The following is an 18941-nucleotide window of genomic DNA, read 5'->3' on the forward strand; positions in this document are numbered from 1 at the left end:
AAACAAACTGGAAAACATTCGCGTTAACGACTACAGTATGGGCAGAAAGAGAAAAGCCAGGATGTGATTATTGGAAAGAATGAGATTCTCCATCTATGTAACATAATGAAAAGGAAATATTCATATTAGGCAAAAACAAACTATTGAAAAGCTGCTCATTAAACCTCATAAATAAATGCAAATCATCTTAATTAGTTCGAGGACCTTGGGTGCCTCTGAGCTTCTTCTGCTCCTCTCTCTTTTCTCTCACTTGTTTTCTCCCTGTTGTTTGTTTTCTTGCTGTTATTGTTGTTGTTTTTGAAGTCCTCTTCCTTTCCCCCCTCCATCTCCTCCTCCTCTCCATCGCTGCCATTCGTCTCTCTCCTCTCTCCTCCCCTTCTGTTCTGGTCGTTGGATGGCTCTTTCATCGCTGCGTAGTCGACCTGGCCTAACCCTCAGCGGATGCCCGATCCAGTGGAGGGTGACTGGGAGGTTTGGGCGGGGCGGACGGTCGGGGGGGTGGGAGATTTGGGGTTCTGGTGCCACTTTTTGGCATCTCAGTGTGATGTGGGCTGGAGCCAAGCTCTCTCAGTGAAGTCAGGAGTGCTCGAGCAAAAAAAAAAAAATCTGAATCAGTCAGAGTGGGCTCTGGGAATGAGATGGATTTGATGTGCTGCATCTAAGTAAAACTTTGAAAGTAAAGAACATCAAGAGGAGACGATATAAGGATCTTAAAAAAAGAAAAAAATATTCAGAGGAAACATTTTGAACTCTTTCATGTTTTCAGTGTTTGTAAAATATTCTTTGATTGATAATAAATGTGTAGAAACCTACATCGTATTGTCTGCAGAGATGTGGTTGTCTGCAGTTGTCTAAAGTGCAACAGTGCGGACTGGGCCTCGGGCTTTGTTACTGCTGTGACACATGCTGCTGCGAGAGGTAGATGTAGATTGGACGCCCGTGTTGTCACTTGGTCTACCTGCTGTTATTAGTTTAGGGACGCCTAATTGGTCTCTGGTCTATCTGTGATATCTTTATGGACCTCTAATGGGGTCTTTTGCTTAGAGAGGAGGATGAGAGGAACAGATAATTGGTCCTGAGGTGCTACAAAGGCTCAGGCTCGCTGCTATGCTCAATTTGCAATTTACAAGGAGATCTCACACCTATTCACTTTAACAAGGTGTTGTAAATCACAGTAGTCTGTACTCAGCAGGGAGAACACAGGGCATTAGAAGAGATGCAAAATATGTCAGGCCTGTTGTTTTCATTCATTGTTCGATGACAGTGTGTTGGATTCTGTGTGCATCTGGCTGGAATTGGAAACTCCAGTGCTGCTCCAGATTCCTCAAGCTGTGAGTGTCTGTCTTTACACCTGATAATGAAGTGAACAACAGCACCTGTGTGTGAAGAAATGTGTATCTCTATTGTAACAGGGCTATCCACTTGAAGGTATGTCCTTGCAGAGGTTCAGGGCTTTTGATGCGTTGTATGAGGTACAGTACTTATCCCCAGTCAGTGTATTACTTGCAGTAGATGACCGTTAGCTCTCCCCCTGTGCCCCTGTGTGTTGAAGCATATATATATCTATATATATATATATATATAGATATATATATCCATGTATAACCATGTCTAAATAAGTGTGAGTTATATTGTGAGCATTTTTGGTGCTTTTAATTGCTGCCAGACTGCCGTTTCATTTGGCCCTACATTCCTTCAGCTGTACAACGTTCTTGATTCGATGAGATTAAAACAAAACCGTCTTTAGCTCTGATTGCTGTTGCACTGAGCAATTGCTGTTAGTAGCAGGCTTCTCCAGGATTTGAGGAATGTCTTCGTGATCTTGCTTGGCATCTACAGCTTATTCATCTGAAAAACGAAGATGGTATGACAAAATCATGTAAAGCAGTGGTTCTCAAATGTTGTGCTGTAGCCACACTGGTCTACTGTGAGGCACCTCCTAGTCATCACAACTGTACAGTATAATTGTAATATACAATTATGCCATATCAGTGCATTGTACACATTCATCCCTAACAGAGAGACAAATTCTATATCCTAAACCCTTTAAAAACATTCCAACTTCAACAATTTGCCGTTCACAAAATGGTCTGTTGGTGGGAATTATTAGACATATTTAAAGCCTTGATTGACAGCCAGTGTAAACAAGGATAAAATTAGGAAATTGATCTTTTCTCCTTTAAATTGGGGACCTGCCTGGATTAAATCTGGGTGTTGCTGCTTTTGTGATGTTTTATTGTTTCAAATTAATTCTTTAATCATTTTGTTAGTGAATATTTCATGAGCAAAATAGTTGTTTGTTGGATATGACTACAGGTGTGCCCTGAGATTTTGGCTTGCCCTTTGGTCTTGGACATAAAATGTTTGAATACCACTAATCTAGAAAATGTGGAAGAAGCATTCGTTCCAGAATGATGACGAAGCTCACCTGACATCACCTCATCTTGATTGGAGGCTTTGGGGCATTCTTTGGCCCAACTCATCATGGTTTAAAATCAATTATCAAAACTAAGCAGATCCAGAGATACCTCTTTTTTATCCTGCACATTCTTCTTCCTTTTCAAAATGCAACTTAGCCACTGAGTGACATCACTGGAGACAGTCTATCAGATTACATGCTGCCTCCTCTGGTGCCGCGGTAGGCTTTATACTTCTTTTTCACATAAGTAATGCACCCCAGGACCTGTTAACACACTTCAGTGTGTAAAGTTGGTGGAGTTACCCTTAAGATATTTTACTAACCCTGAGCAAGTTGTTGGTCATGTCGTATTTTAACCTAACCAAACATTAACCAGCAACCATTTTGGAAGGCACAGACAAATGATGTCAACCTGCCAATAGGTGGGTCAGGGGGAGTCCATGCCCTTCAAAGGAAAAATTGTCCTCTGATGTGGAGGACTGGTTGGCAAATATCATTAAAAAAAAAACTTTTCAATTGGATGCATCCAACAGGAAGTATGTTTTGAAGGAATCCCAGGTGTAGCAGGTGGGCTTGATAGGGTGGAGAGAGGAGTGCTATGAGATCGGCGGAAGTCGACATGTTACGCAACACAAGTATAGGGCGTGACCCCTGGTGTCACTTACAGCGGCCTACATACTGCGTACAGGCGAGTGACACACATCCTCACACTGACACAGATAAGACTGGACCTCAGAGCAGGTACAGGTGTTAAAAATGCATGAACGCAGCTGCACACAATGGCAGTGTGTGACATTAAAGCCAAAATAGCAACACACATATAAAGAAGTGAGTTTTCTGGGATCACCAAACAAAACTGAGTAGAGGATCATTTTAATAATCACCTAGTAAATGAGCTGCTGGTCACAGATCAGCCGCATCAACTCCCTTCAAGCAGTTATGATTATTTCAATGTTACAAAACACCCAGCGGAGGTCTAATTAGATTAAATGACCAATAAGTCGCACTTATTAAGAGCGCTCCTCAACCACGCTCCTCATAGACAGGCCTCTTTCCCTCCATTGGCACCAAGTGCTTGTGATTTCTCATGTTGTTATTCCCACTACAATAAATTATTCAATATTTGTTTGAATAAATGAACATGAAAAATAATCTCCAATGGCTACAGAAGGCAATAGTTAATTGGAATTAAAGAAAAAAGTTTGAGCCTTCTTTTTAGTTGTTGTTTTGCTTCTTTCTTTTGCACTCTTGCCTTTTATACTTTCTTGCATTGTACCATTGGACTTTTTTCTTCTTTCATGTCAGTTCATTACATTTAATTTATTAATGTCCAATATTTAATGTGCCAAAAATGTCAGATTCAAACAGATGAAAATGGGGCATTTTCTCCTGGTACGGGGGATGCACAAGCTGTTTGCTGCTTCTTGTTGTGACTCTGGGGGCCGAACGAGGGATGGGAGGGGAAGAAACAGAGAGAGAGACAGAGGGAGGGGAAGAGTGCGAGAAAGAGTGAACTCTTCAGTCAGACCTGAAGTTTATCTTTAACCAAGCTTCGAGCTCCCAAACCACAACGCTGCTTGGTGCCAAAAGGCACAACTTTACAGAAACTAACCTCAAAACGGGGCTGGAGTCGGCGGGAGGAAGACAGCTTTACAGAAAACAAACAAACAAACCTCACAACCTTACTGTAACTCCGGAGGAGAGCAACTTTTATGGGCTAAACTTAGTGTTGCTCTGAAGCACAAATCAACTTCCAACTTCTGTATTGCAGTGAAATCTATGTTTGATAGATAAAGTGATGTCTTATTCAGCTGCAGTTATGAAAGGTTTTCTTCTATAGCAGGAAAGCAATGCAAGCTTTACACACACACACACACACACACACACACACACACACACACACACACAAACACAGAGTGCAGCCATGCAGCTATTGATCTACAAGCAGTTTGTCCTTGATGTCTGTCCCACTGTCATTGTGATCGATGTCTCATTGACTCACAGGGAGGAGAGTCAGCTGACAGAGACTAAAACACACACACACACACACACACACACACACACACACACACACACACACACACACACACACACACACACACACACACACACACACACACACACCAACTCACACACACATCTGCAGATGTGGGAGGTGCAAATTCTCTGTTACTTTACTTCAGGTATCTGTAATTTACTTGATTGTTTATTCTTCTGACAACATTTTACTTTTCCTTCCTACATTTTAAAAACAGGCTTGTTAATTTAACTTTCATGCATTTGAGGGGAATTATCAGATATCTTAATTTTGCATAACTGCACGCTGATTTCCCAACAAGACTGATTTCAACGTATCAGTGCATATCACGCAGGGCAGAAGTAGTGAGAGGAACCAATGTAAAAAACGTAACAAGAAAGGACGTGTAAGTGTTTTGTATCTATTCGCAGCTGCTCTCTGGCTGGATTTTTCTTATTTTCTTAATTTCCTTTATGTGCTCGGATCACTTTACCAACCCACATTGTTGGTATTTGCCCTCCTGGTAGACAAAATTCTACTGATACCTTTAAGTTTAATAGTCTTTTAATTGTATTAATATGACACAAGGTTCAGTTATCTTTACACAGAAATGGATGGTACTTTATTACTTTTACTTGAGTAAAAAAGTTGTTTTTACCAGTGTTTCTTTTTAACCAAGATGCATGAGGCCACCAGTGTGACTGCCATCATCTTCTCTGTGAGCATCCTTACCCCACAGAGCAAACACACAAACAGACATGAGCTCAGCAAAGGCAATCCGTCTCCTTCCTGTGTGGGACTTAGTTTTGAATGTTGTCATTACAATACTAAAACGCTTTACTGAAATGTTAGTTGATATACGTCACAGACGGGCCAGAAGGTGGAGAGATTTGGCCTTGTCCTGTAATTGGATGACCGAGTCAGTGAGGGAGTGAGTGAGTGAGGGATGATGTTGAGAGAATTGTAAACCCCAGAAATGATCTGTATAAAAGACGTACGTTTGTGTGTGTGTGTGTGTGTGTGTGTGTGTGTGTGTGTGTGTGTGTGTGTGTGTGGTCTTGGAGGACATGGCTGATAATCATTTGTGACTTTTTAATATGGACATCGGACACACACGCACACAGACACACACACACACACACACACACACACACACACACACACACACACACACACAAACGTAGCCGCAAATTTAGAATTGCTATAGCAACCGATGGGTAGCACACAATGTTCAAGAGGCGGTTTCTCGAACCATTTGCCAATTTGGTTAATTATGTCTTTGTGCCGGTGAATAGCCCCCCCGACCCCCCCACCCCATCCCTGTCCCGGCTCAGGACTGAGTGCAGCCAGCTGAAGCGCACACACACACGCACACACCCATATTGTTTGAGGGGGCTGGGTCCGGGAAACTGGGAACGAGCGGATGGAGGTAGGAACATAGAACAGCAGCTCTAATGAGCCACTGGCTGTCAGGAACAGTTAGGCTGCTGCGCATGGAGAGGCGGGGCCAGTGCAGGGGCGGGGGTCTTCACAAACACACACACACACACACACACACACACACACACACACACACACACACACACACACACACACACACACACACACAAATACACATGCAAATTTATAAAGAGCGAGTCGGTCAAGCACTGTAACTCTCAGATGGCTTCTCTCTTTGGTCCTCTCTGACAGTTTTTCTCAGTTCCATCTTCACGTCTTCCACTTCCTGTTGCCTTCAGAACCCTTCTTGCTCGTTTATGTGTCAGTCTTCCCTCATGTCTGACGCTAAAACCTCCACTCGGTGCCTATCAGCTCCTGCGCTGAGATGATGATAGCTGCCTCTACTCAGAAACAACACACATAATTCCTGTCAGACTAAAATCCATGCATTAAACAGATTTCTATTACACAACATGTTATGCATGAGTCACACAACCTGCGTCACACAGCCACGCTCATGTGTTACCGAGCATGCATGTAATTGATGCAGTCAAAATGTGTTTGGCGTGTGTTGTGAACGTGCATCCTTTAGTTCCAGTCAGCGAGTCCTGCTGTCCACTACATATGTTTGCGATGTTTCTCTGCCTCCATTACATGAATGTGCAAACCAGCTTTCATACAATGACAACCATCTGTCAATAGGCACACAAACACTCACAGGCACGCACGCCCGAAACGCTCTGAGCTCCACCTGCTAACAATATTCCAAGCTGTCTATAAAGTCAGCAGAAAAATCAATGGCGTTCTGACGGAGACAAAGGGGCCTGTCAGAACTTTTTTCTGTTTTGTTTCCACACTTTCCTCTCCGGCAGATGTCACAGTAAAAGTTGATGAGCTCCTCGTCCCACGCGTCTGTCGAGATGAGATAGGTGGGGCGCCGGCTGAGGTTAAAGCGATGTGAAACCACACCTGAGACTTGAGGACTCCACTGTCGATTTCGTTCAGTGGCTCCTTCGCGTTGTCGTGCTGCGTGAGATTACGCTTTGATTCGGAAAGGCTTGACAGTTCAAAAGCCCCGGCAGATAACGACCGGGTGGTGACTTCCGCTGAGTTCTCGTAGGGAAAACAGCTCCCTGTACTGTAGAGAGTGTGGTTGTAAACAAGGGCTGCAGACAGACAGTGGAGGATGTTTGCCCACAGCGGGACAGACCTCAGAGCAGACTCACCCCACACTAAAATAAAGGAACAGATGTTATCAATTATCAAGGGCCTCGGAGTCATTCACTGCGCTCATCACTTGTTCTCTTTGTTTAATTACAATCCTGTCCAGTCTGCATCACTCCATTGAGGGAAAAGATCAGTGTCATACCTGCGAACACACGAGTCTCAATCAAATGGGTGATTCTCAGATTCTGTGTGGGACGTGCGTGGTGGTAAATGACCTCCCAACCCAGAGGCAGGGGTGAGCGTGCACAAACAACCCCGCCTGACGTGCCTCCCTCATCACTGACAACACGTTTTCAATCCAAACTTTTAAAATACAGCAGCTTAGTGAGTGATCTTAAACTTCAAACTACGGCACTCTACCCAGTCCTCATGTGTCAGTTTTGCAGGGGAAGAGATCCGCAGTCAAGTCAGCAATAATACATTATATGCAATGCCCTGCCAGACTTTCAAAGTGAGTATGACATACGACAGTTTGGTTAAGACAAGGCCCCAATACCTCTCGGATGGGTTAAGGAAAAGTTCTTACTTTGGGTTAAAATAGCTACATTCAGTCTTATGTAACAAAAGTTACATAACTAAAGTACGGTAACTTTACTTACTAAAGCTTGTACAACTTAAATTTGATATGATGATTTTGATTGGTAATTCTGAGGTTATTGGTTTCTTTACTTTCTTAAAGTAAGTCAAGTTTTGAAATTTCCAGCGTAGGGTTGGGTTTGTTAAGGGGAGACCAGAACTAAGGAAAACTTCCCTCTTTTTTACACCCTTATTTCAGCAGGTATGCATTAGGAGGAGTTAGATGAGAAGATGTACATAACATGACGTTGCTGCCAGCAGCCAATCAGCCTAGCTCTGTCCAAAGATAACACACAATCTGCCTTCAGTATCCCTGTTCACTGCTTAATACGTTACATATCCTTTGTTCAATTCATACAAATACCAAAGTGAAAATGATAAGTTGATGTCTTACTGCGGGTGACGTGTGGGACTCCTTCATGGATGCGGTGCTGTGACTTCCTGCAGAACTGTCCATCACGCTGCCATTTTCGTTCTCTTGGTCTTTTGGCTGGAGCTTCAGTGGTGCAGGTTGGTAGATTGTTTAACCTCAGAGAGGGCCTGGCTAGCTGGTACCCCTTGTCTGCAGTCTTTATGCTAAGCTAAGAAGTTGCTGGGGGGCAGCCTCACATTTAATGTACAAACGTGAAATGTTCAACTATTCCTTTAACAATTTGTCTGACTATTTCTTTGTGCCTTCCGTTGTCATTGGCTTGTTTGTGCCCCGCAGCATCTCCGTCTGTTTCTTTTTTTCTGCCTGCCTGCGCTTGTTCCCCTGACATGAGCAACCAGATTCAGTGATAAATGTGTCAAGGTTTATTCTGTCTGTCTGTTCCCTTCTTTTCCATTTTCTGCTCTGCAGCAGAGGAGACTGGCAGTTATGTAAAAAGATCAGCTATATAAAGAGTCCTCGAGCAAGAAAGTGACTCCTCGTTCAGCTCCAGACAGTGCTGCTGTACTGGAGCACTCTAGCTGACCCCTGACCTTTGGCCTTTTCTGCAAGGAATGATTTCTCTACAGAAATCAAAGCTTCGTTTGGACTTGTTTGGCCAGCGGTGTTTGTTGGACCAGGAGGAACAGACGGAGCATCAGAGGCAACAATGTCTAATGACACAACAGAAATGAAATGTGATAATAATAATGATAATGGACTGATGACGCGGCTGATAATGACACCCCTGGGAAACAGCCTCACATCAGTGTGATTCTCAAATCGTCATCAGGTTGGAGTTGTGAACGTGATGCAAATCACGGCTGACACACTGAATAATGGAGAGAGAAGGCTGAAGGGAAGCGAGTGAGTGATGGCGGCGGTGCGGGATGAGATGGATAAACGGGGATGCAGACAAAGATGGACGGATGGATGGACGGGCTGGAGGATGGAGGGATGGAGGAAGTTGATATTGGAGGAGAGGGCTGTCACTGAGACTCTGTTAATGATGTACAGATGGCCTGTGAGTCTCCCCTCCCCACACCAGTAATCTAATGAGGAGACGTGGATTACCGTTAACTCAGATTAATTTTTAACATGGTGGAGGAGACAGTGATGACAGCCATGATTATTATCATTACCATAATCATTCCCACTTTGTCTGCCACTCTGCGTGCCCGCGCACGTGTGTGTGTGTGTGTGTGTGTGGCTTATTTGGGTGCATGTGCGTCGTCACGTGGCTCTGAAAATACTGTAAGCACGCTCGCGAGAGGTTTATTAAGAACCTTGTTCATTTGCATGGAGTCTAGACATGACATCACGTCATCATCCTTTTGTTTTTCATAAACAATATGTATTGACCCTCAGTCAGGCCGGGGCCACAATCCGACATGTAAGACCAGCAGAAAACACCACGAAACATAAAAGGCCTTTTGTCTTAGGATGAGCAAACGAGGAGGGGAAGCAGGAATTGGAAAACTGAATTCCCCTCAAAAGGATGTAATGAAGAGTTTCATGAAGTTAAGAATGCATCGATAATGGGACAAGGGGAGGGAGGGAGGACACTGGAAAGAGCAGAATGTGAGGAAGAAATGAAAGCATTTGGAGAAGGTTCGGGTAAACTCATTTTAGGTGAGAAGAATATTGATTTGTTTATGGGATTCTTTTTTAGGCTATTTTAATTACTAGTTTGGTGATCATTGGCAGGTTGTGCATTCATGATGCAGAAGCAGTATTATATCATATTATTGGGTGATTTATTCTTTATCTGATACCTGTTGGCAGGTGGGGTAGCAGCAAACTGATTTGTTCATGTTACAGCAGCATTTCCCTTTTCCCAACCCCCTGTAAGTGTGGGGGCTGGGAAAAGTTAACGTGTGTGTGTGTGCGTGTGCGTGTGCGTGTGCGTGTGTGTGCTTGTAGTTGGGGGTTAGGCAGAGTCAGACAGTGTCTAATCCTCACATCCCTCTCTCTTACAACAACAATAACACAGATAAAACAATCTCAGTCATTGTTGCCTCAGACAATGAATTAAACTGTTGGGGGTTTTTTTTCTAACAAGCTCAGATCACACTGAGCATGCTCAGTGAGCAGTAATACTGCACTAAGGCAGCCCATTTACTGGCAGTAAGATACATATTTACTGCAATATGATTTAAAGGATAAATTCACCCAGAATTTAAATTCAGTCATTATCTGCTCACTGTTGATGGAAAGTCGGATGATTTGTCAGTTCACAAAACATTTCTGGAGCCTCATAGCAAAACAGTGTTGCAGCATTCCCCTAAACATCTGATGGGTTTTGGGAGTTGTTTTAAAACATAAAAAAAGAATAATTATAATGATAATAATAACAAATGAAAAAACTCAAAACATTAACTTGCATAAAGCTCATCTAGCATTATCGCCTCCTGAGGCCAAGATATCCCAAAATGATTTGAAAAGCTGTTATTTATGTTCTTTTTTTAAGAGACAGAATCTTCACTGTAGACACAAAAATAAAAGCGTTAGCAATGCACCCCATCTCACATGTCGGTGGGGGAGGGGGGCAAATAATGTGTTTTCAAACTCACTTGGGATCTCTGGGCTTCTGGACACAGGATGAGCGGTGTAGAGCAATTTTATGGCATTTTATTCTAGGAGAATGCAACACTGTTGCTGTGAAGCTGTTTTGTGGACCATGAAGCTTCACCCGGCTTTCCACCAGCATTAGATGAGTAGATGATGACTGAGTTTTCATTTCAGAGGGGAGCTGTTAAAAGACATGAAATGAAAGATCAGCCTACCTTATGTTTCTGAAAGAATATCTGGTGTTAGCTGTAGATCCACGATAAATGATTTTTATTTTTTATATATTCACTTTTACATGTCCAGGTTTGTGAAAAAGGTTTCAGCATTCACCGTCACCACCGCCACACCTTTTCATCCGTCTTCATCTCCAGGCATAGGCACAGTATCACTGACACATTTAAGTATTGTTAAACATTGTTAGTGTTACCGACATGTCATCGTTATGGACACACACACATTCATGATCATATACTGCCTCCCCGCCTGCTGATTCGGGGTCTTGGGAATCGGGGAAGGCATTGGGCGGTGAGATGCAGAGCTGTCACTTTACTTGTCTGTCTGCCTGTGCTGAGGCGAGGGTGTGTGTGTGAGTGAGTGATTGTGAGGGGTTTCTCTTAATAAGCAGGTCCCTAAAAGCGCGCCGATTACCCCAATTAAACTGTGTTCCCATCACCGTCTCCGGGACCCGGGGCCCCGAGAGCCTGTGAGCCTGTCTGAAAGAGTCAACTGAAGGCCAGGCTGACACACCCTGTCAACTACACGGCACACACCCACACTCAGTCGCACACATAAACGCACAAGTATACACACCCTGGAGAAAACCTCCACCTTAACAGATTTCATACAAAGTAACACGTTAACATCCAACTGTATAGTAACGCCAGTAAACACAACAGCTTTATTTCTAAATAATATCACTTCATTCTTGAGACTTCCTGCATGAAAAGTGGATATATGAAGTGGCTTTGGACTTTTACACCTAAAATAATGTTCTATCCTTACACTGATAATAAAGATAGAGCGCTGTCTTGGTAAGATCAATACTTGCGGATGTGTAAAATTATTATTATTATATATATTTTTTAGTTACACTTTAAGGTGCACTTTTTAGTTTTGGAGAGGAACTTTCAGAAGAGACAGATCTTCAGTGACTGATTTTTTTTAAAGCCTAAACAAACTAAATAAACAAACTCTCTTTTTTTCTTTTGTATGAATAGACAGAAAAAACAAACAGACCTTAAAGGACAACACAACTTCATGTGTGTTTTATGGTATTTACATTTGGCTGACCCTGCCACCTTTCTAGCTTCAAACAGTGTTCCAAGGACTTTCCTTTCCTCTGAGAACAGCATGTCGACAACTTTGAGATGTGATTTGGAATCAGAAAAATAATTCTGAATAACTTTGTGTTTTAAGAAGATGGGAGGAGGAGGGAGGACAGATGATTTTGGTTTCTAAGACACTTGATGTGTGTGATGTATGTGTTACCAGGGGTCTTCAAAGACCAAGGACCCCTTTCGCTGATAGAGACACAGCACAGGGAGCCCTTACTATACATGGATTGTATGTATATTGTACTCTGTCTGCATATTAAACTGCAGGGCAGCCCATAATGCCATCTATAAACGAGTCATCAGCAGCTGTGGCATGGCGTATGTCTAGTTTGGGTGCCTCACCCTCTGCAGTTTCTCCAGTGCTCTCTGGGGTGGAGGGTGTGTCACAGTCTCTGCTCAGTAAGTTACACGATGATCCATTGTGGCTCATGATAATGTCTGTACTCTTGATATAATGATACAGATAACTGACCTATGTATGTCAGTAATACATTAGTAGCTGACGGTGGGTAGACTTTCATCAGTGTTGGTTAATAAAAGAAAACATTTATGAATTAATCTTTACTATTAATGTTGGTTAAAGGATTTCTGATATTGTGTCTTTTTGGAAACCACTTGATTTTGAACTTGAATAATTTGGCAACCCCCCCCCCCCCCAAAAAAAAACCAACAAAACAACAAAAAAAAAAAAACGCATTATCTCCTTCACACTTTGGTTTTCCTTGCTCTCTTTTAATCATGAAACCTTGTCTTTTACTGCACTGGTTTTTGTGGCATCTTAGTAGAGAACAAGCTCCGCCAGCTGTGTATCTTATCATTTTAACATCTATTTACATTAATTCAAACTTTGGTTTGAGTTTGGCTAAATGTGGGCTATATTTGGATAGAAACCCCACTGCTGTGCGTGAGTTACATCACAGCCGTCACCTGAACGCAGCCCATCCTCTACAACGCTGCATCACAGCTCGTGTTTGGCATCAGATGGAAATCTAAAATGAAAACTACAAAGTTTATCTGACACTACTGCCGGCAACACTTGCAGACACTTTGACTGCTTGTCTTGTTGTTAGACTTTCTCCCTCTTCTTCTTCACACAGATGCACATATTGCTCTCTTTCACACACACACACACACACACACACACACACACACACACACACACACACACACACACACACACACACACACACACACACACACACAGAGGCAGCAGTGGTGTCATCTCTGAGTGCTGTGGTCCCATGCTGTCGTCTGGCTGTCACAACCCCAGTGCTGGGCCTGCTGCTCGGGAGAAAAGCCTACATTGGGCAGATCCTATTTGGACAGATTAAAAAATCCATGTCCAGCTGTCTACATCAGTCAACACACTGCCCCTCCAATGGTCCCACCTCTCACATCCACCAGGGCCTTTCTCTTCTCTCTCTCTCTCTCTCTCTCTCTCTCTCTCCCACATCCATCTCTTTTTATCTGGATGCATTACCTCCTCTGTCTCCGCTCTGCTTATTCTCCCTCTCATCTTTATTTTTGCTGCTGTTCCCCTGTTAAGACTATGATTTAGTGCTTGAAGCACAGGAGCTGCTGTCACAGGGGTTTTAGCAGTTGAATTAGATTAAGCGGAGCACAACAAATGCTGGTGGGGATGAGTTGGCTTTTCTCGGCAGCGTGGCACTGTAAGCCTTTTTTCCCTCAAAGACTGCGGAGATGCACAAGCGGTGTGGCTTTCAAGGTACAGGGTGAGATAGAGGGGCTAAACTGTTCTCCTTTTGTCTCACGCATGACACATAGACACTTACATGAATGATTTGACAAGATTAGCTTAACCGTGAAGCAAGAGGAAAATGAGATGTATAGCACCGTCGCTGTACATTCGAATGCAACGAAACAAAACAATATGCACAGTACGGCTTTGCGCCGAAATGTAGATGCAGTCTGAGGTAGCAACAGGAAGTATAGATTCAGCTTTTTTGGTATTTTAAACTCCATGTGGAAACCTTATTGGATTGGGCATGGCAGCTCAGCTGTCTGCGTGCATAGCTTCTGCACATGTGTATTCACATGTTGTACAGCTCCGAGCACTGAAGCGTGCATGAATTCATATCTGTACATGTAGTGTGCATTTTGAATGTGATTGTTGTGTGTGTGTGTTAGTGAGAGAGAGAGAGAGAGAGAGAGAGAGAGAGAGAGAGAGAGAGAGAGAGAGAGACCCCCATTAGCTGCTCTGGCCCGAGGCTGAATCCCTGATGATGTCAAACAGTGTAGTAATGGTCCTGTATCTCCCCCTCTGTCCTCTGGTCCGCTCATCCTCTCCTCCCTTCCTCCATGGATCTCCACCCTTCCTCTCCTCTTCGCTCCATCACCTCGTCACTTCGTGTTTTCTCCACATCAACACACCCATTGTATGCACACACACACACACACACACACACACACACACACACACACACACACACACACACACACACACACACACACACACACACACACACACACTCATTTTTTGGAAACTGCCAGGTAATTGGGAATTGTGAGATTGTCTCATATTCCCTTAAAAAAACTAAGCCTGCACTCTTATTTCATCATTTAAACAACAGCGTTGTGAGACCACGCAGGCTTTTACCATGTAATTGAAGTACATGGCCAGATTTGGAAGGTGGCTATGAAAACACAGGGGGCAGCATATCACAGGAGTAACCGACAGTTTCTGCTCTTTGATAACTATACTTGGCTGTAGCTAGCTGCCGTTAGCTCAGAGCTCGATTGACCCTGGAGCCCGTGGCCCTGGATTTTTTTTGGAGAGCTGGAATATTTTGGCATCTTACTTTGTGAAGACAAGAGTCACTTCAACCAAACCAGAGATGATTGAGAAAAGACAAAACCAGAGACTGTTTTGGAGAGCTTTATTTCTTTTAAAAGGATTTTAAACAGTGAGATCAGGAGGCAGTTACACTCATGTTAGTTTAGTAGAAGAGAGGAACTTGACTTCAGAGGGTGTATTGTAGTATTTTTCTGTTTACTAAATTGAAGTAAGTGTAAGTGTATTTCTTGACATTTTGTGAGTTTATTTTTTTTTTTTTCAATCATTACGCTGACAGCAGGCATTTATATCTCAGGTGAAAGAACGGGGGCTATTGAAGATAGCACCTCAGCAGACATCTCTGCAATACAGCAGTTAATATCATAGCTGTTGTTTTGTTTCTTCACACTCTCTTGAATAGTTTAAGCTAAAATTCTGGACACAACTTACAAAGTGCGCCTTTGACCCAAAATGTAATTTTTTTCTGAAATGTTTTTGAGCCCAAGTCCAACCTGATGTTGCATATTTATAATAATGTTAACCCTTCTAGGGCAGAACTGACACTAGAGGCGTAAGAACAGTGTCATAGTCTGTAGCTTAGTGTCACTGATCAATCTGTAATCTTTAATGAAATTATTTATTGGAAGGGTTCACTTCCGACTAAAGAATTCCACAAAAATGTGAAAATTGGCCAGGGTTAGGAAAACATCATGTTTTGGCTTAAGATACCTTTTTTGGACACCACAAACACCGCTGGAATTATCCCGGGTTCTTCTGTCACCACAAACACGACTGGATATTGCTCAACTTCCACTCCATATATCTGGTCTTAGTTACCATTAACATGGCTGGAAAGGCCCCCAGCTCTCCTTAAAAATATCCAGTGTATCAGGCTTACACATTTTGTAACACCAACTCAGGCTGTAGTTGCCTGTTTGATAGTCTCCTTGTTTGTAACTCAGTAACTTCTTTTATGTGACTAAAGTAATAATTTCAGATCTTTTTCTCAGATTGCATAGCTTTTTTTCCTGAAAAACTTGTGAAATGATCCATTACATAAAACAGAAGTTAGCACTCTTCTGCAACGATACTGTACGACAGTAGGAATGAACACCGTACACTGACTTACAGCTCGTCGTCTCAGTCCATTGTTACACAGGATCTCAGAAACTTTTGTTAGTGATACCAGCATGACAAATTTGACATTTCCCATTAATTCAAAGCCTCAGTTTCATACCACAGATAGTCTGATACGGGATTAAGAGAAATATGAGTCTGTCTTGTGTGACTGCACTCTAAGAAACAATAGAGTTTGTTCTCTGCCAAAGTTTGCCAAAGAATGAATTTCCCAGGACATACTGAACACAATATAGGCCTGGAATATGATAGGATCCAGTCTGCCAACAAGAACTCCTCAGTGAATGGTTAAAAACAGTTTTTTTTCTTTTTACTTGTTATTACTGAGCAAAGAAATTGATGATCATAGATAGACGGATGGATGGACAGATTGACGGATGGACGGAGGGATGGAGGGATGGAGGGATGGAGGGATGGAGGGATGGATAAAATGACCTAAAAAGGCTCCATCACCAGGAGGCATGGACTCAGCCAGCCAGAGGACAGCCATATAGAGCCAGAACCCTTTAAACACCATCACAATGCGCTGTTAACTCCCCCGTCAACAACTAGTCCCGACGGGTTGTCCGCATGTGAGGGCACTGAGATGGACGAGTGGAGGGAAGGCGTCGGAAAATAGATGACAGAAAACGAAAGAGAAGAAGTGGGGTGTGTGCGAAAGAACGAGGCTTCTCCTGTCTTGGCCCTAATGGTCCAAATGAGGCTGGGGTAGAGGAAGGGTGAGGATGGGGGTGTGTGGTGGGACTGGCAGTGAGGGGGGATAGAGTGGGGATAGGCTGAAGGGGTCTGAGCCTGGAGACTGAGGCAGAGCAGAGCTAAGTGACTCAGGCTCAACACCATATGAGCTGGCAGCTTGTCACATCCCAGCCCATCACTGGGGGACTGGATAGCAGAGACCGTTTCACCGCAGAGCAGCTCCCATCACTGCAAATGCTTCTTCACACATGTGTTTAAGGTCATTTCAATGTTTGTTTGTTTGTTTTATGTAGAAATGTATAGGGTTAAAGTGTAAGATGTGAATTTGCTCCAAGTTGCCTTAACAGTATGGACCTTGAGGGGAACGGAGAAAAGGTGGAATCCACTGTAGCTTATTCGCTGTGGTGCACCATGCGTGTTTGATATTTTTGATATTATTTGATATATTTGATATTGATATATAAACGTTTGTTTTAAATGTATATGTGTATAGTGCACTAGTGGTGGGAATAAATTGTAAAATTACTGCACCCTAATTGACCGAGCTAATGTGCCTTCCATCTGTCAGTTGGCAACCTAGCTAGCACTCAGTTTCCTCAGTAACTGTACGGATTGAAAAAAAAAAACATTTCCATTTATTTATTTACTTTTACCTGTCAAGGTGTACAGTTACCATTCTTGACCTAAAAAAATGTAGTCTAGTGGAATCACAATGAAGCCTAGCAACCTATTGTGACTTGACAAATGTGAGCATGTTCCCAGCTTGCTAGTAGCATTTACCCACATTGATCTAACCCAAGACAACTAATGAGGACATCTAATCACGATATTAAAAGATGTTTTATGAAGAAGTGAAACGTGTCCCCTAAGTGCCCCGATGCAATGTGAAAAGAGATCTTTTCCACAGAGTAACACATCTTTTGCAACACACACACACACACACACACACACACACACACACACACACACACACACACACACACACACACACACACACACACACACACTTGCCCACTTACACCTCTCAATTACCCACCACCTAAAAGCTGCTTGGCGTGCAATATCAGATTTTATTATACTGTTATAACTGGCTTGATCTTCGTATCGCATTAGATTTTTCTGTTAGTGTGCAACTGGGAAAAGCAAAATCAACCTCTGAGTGGTAATTAGAAATATAATATATGAGTGTAATAAACAGCATGGATTTCTCTGATCTCGGTGGTGGATTGGATGAAAAACAAAGTCAAGCGTAGTCAAGTATAAAGGCGCAAGGAGGGGAAAAAACTGCTGTAATTGTTGGAATGTGTTTGAATGATTTTAATTCTTTATAAACATAAAAAGCAGCAAATGAATGACCATGATGCCCAAACAAGAGGAAAATAGGCTGGCTATCAGATGATTTACTCATTGATTACTTAAGTTGTGGTCTTAAAATAACCCTGTGAATGTGAACGCCAGGAAAATGACCTCATGTTTTAAATTGTCAAAAAAAAAAAAAGGTCTTTACACATCCAGATACTGCAGACTCACAGATTCCATCCCAAAAGTACAGTGCAGTGATAAAGATTTCCTCTCAGTGCGTCTCACATCTCATTTAAGATCCCGCATGAGAAATTCAGTGTCTCTCTTTGCCTCCTTCTCTCGTTTTCTAAGTGAATCACACACTGTTTACGCCGCCGTCTCCAACGCGCGCTTCTTTGTCTCTCATTGGAATATTCATGCCAATTACAAGCCTCAGCCTAAAAATAGACAACTATGATTATGTTGGCAGGGAGCAGAGATCCTGTATGAAAATTAGTTGTGTATTATTAATGAAATGAGTACAGAACATACAATTTATTCTTACGTTAAGTTATTCAGCGGGGTCGGGCTTGTGGTTATTGCTCAGAAGCTGTTTAGGTGAACTCATGGCATCTCAGTAGAAACTAATTGAATATTCTACCCAGGCTCTCATCAAAATGGGAAAAATGACTGTTTCTAAATTAAGTGCAGGGGATTATGTGCTTGATTTTTTTTTTTTTTTTTTTAAATTAACTGTATTCAAATACCGGTAATTCCCCAAAAGAAAATTCTCCAAAACATGATTATGAGACAGCCTGAAATAACAGTGCAGATAAATGGTCATGTGCTGGATGTATTTAGCAGATTCAGTGCGTTTGTCAGAAATGTTTTCACTTTTAAAACATGACGCAGGCAAATAAAGAGCCTTCAAGGAGCATTTGTGACATGAAACACATCTAACTCGAGATAAAACAAGACAAACGTCAGCCCACACACCCTGGGTATAATGTTAGCAGCTAATGTTCCTGCAAAACACAGAA

This window comes from Acanthopagrus latus, chromosome 5 (assembly GCF_904848185.1).
Source record: "Acanthopagrus latus isolate v.2019 chromosome 5, fAcaLat1.1, whole genome shotgun sequence".
NCBI classification, from domain to species: Eukaryota; Metazoa; Chordata; class Actinopteri; order Spariformes; family Sparidae; genus Acanthopagrus; species Acanthopagrus latus.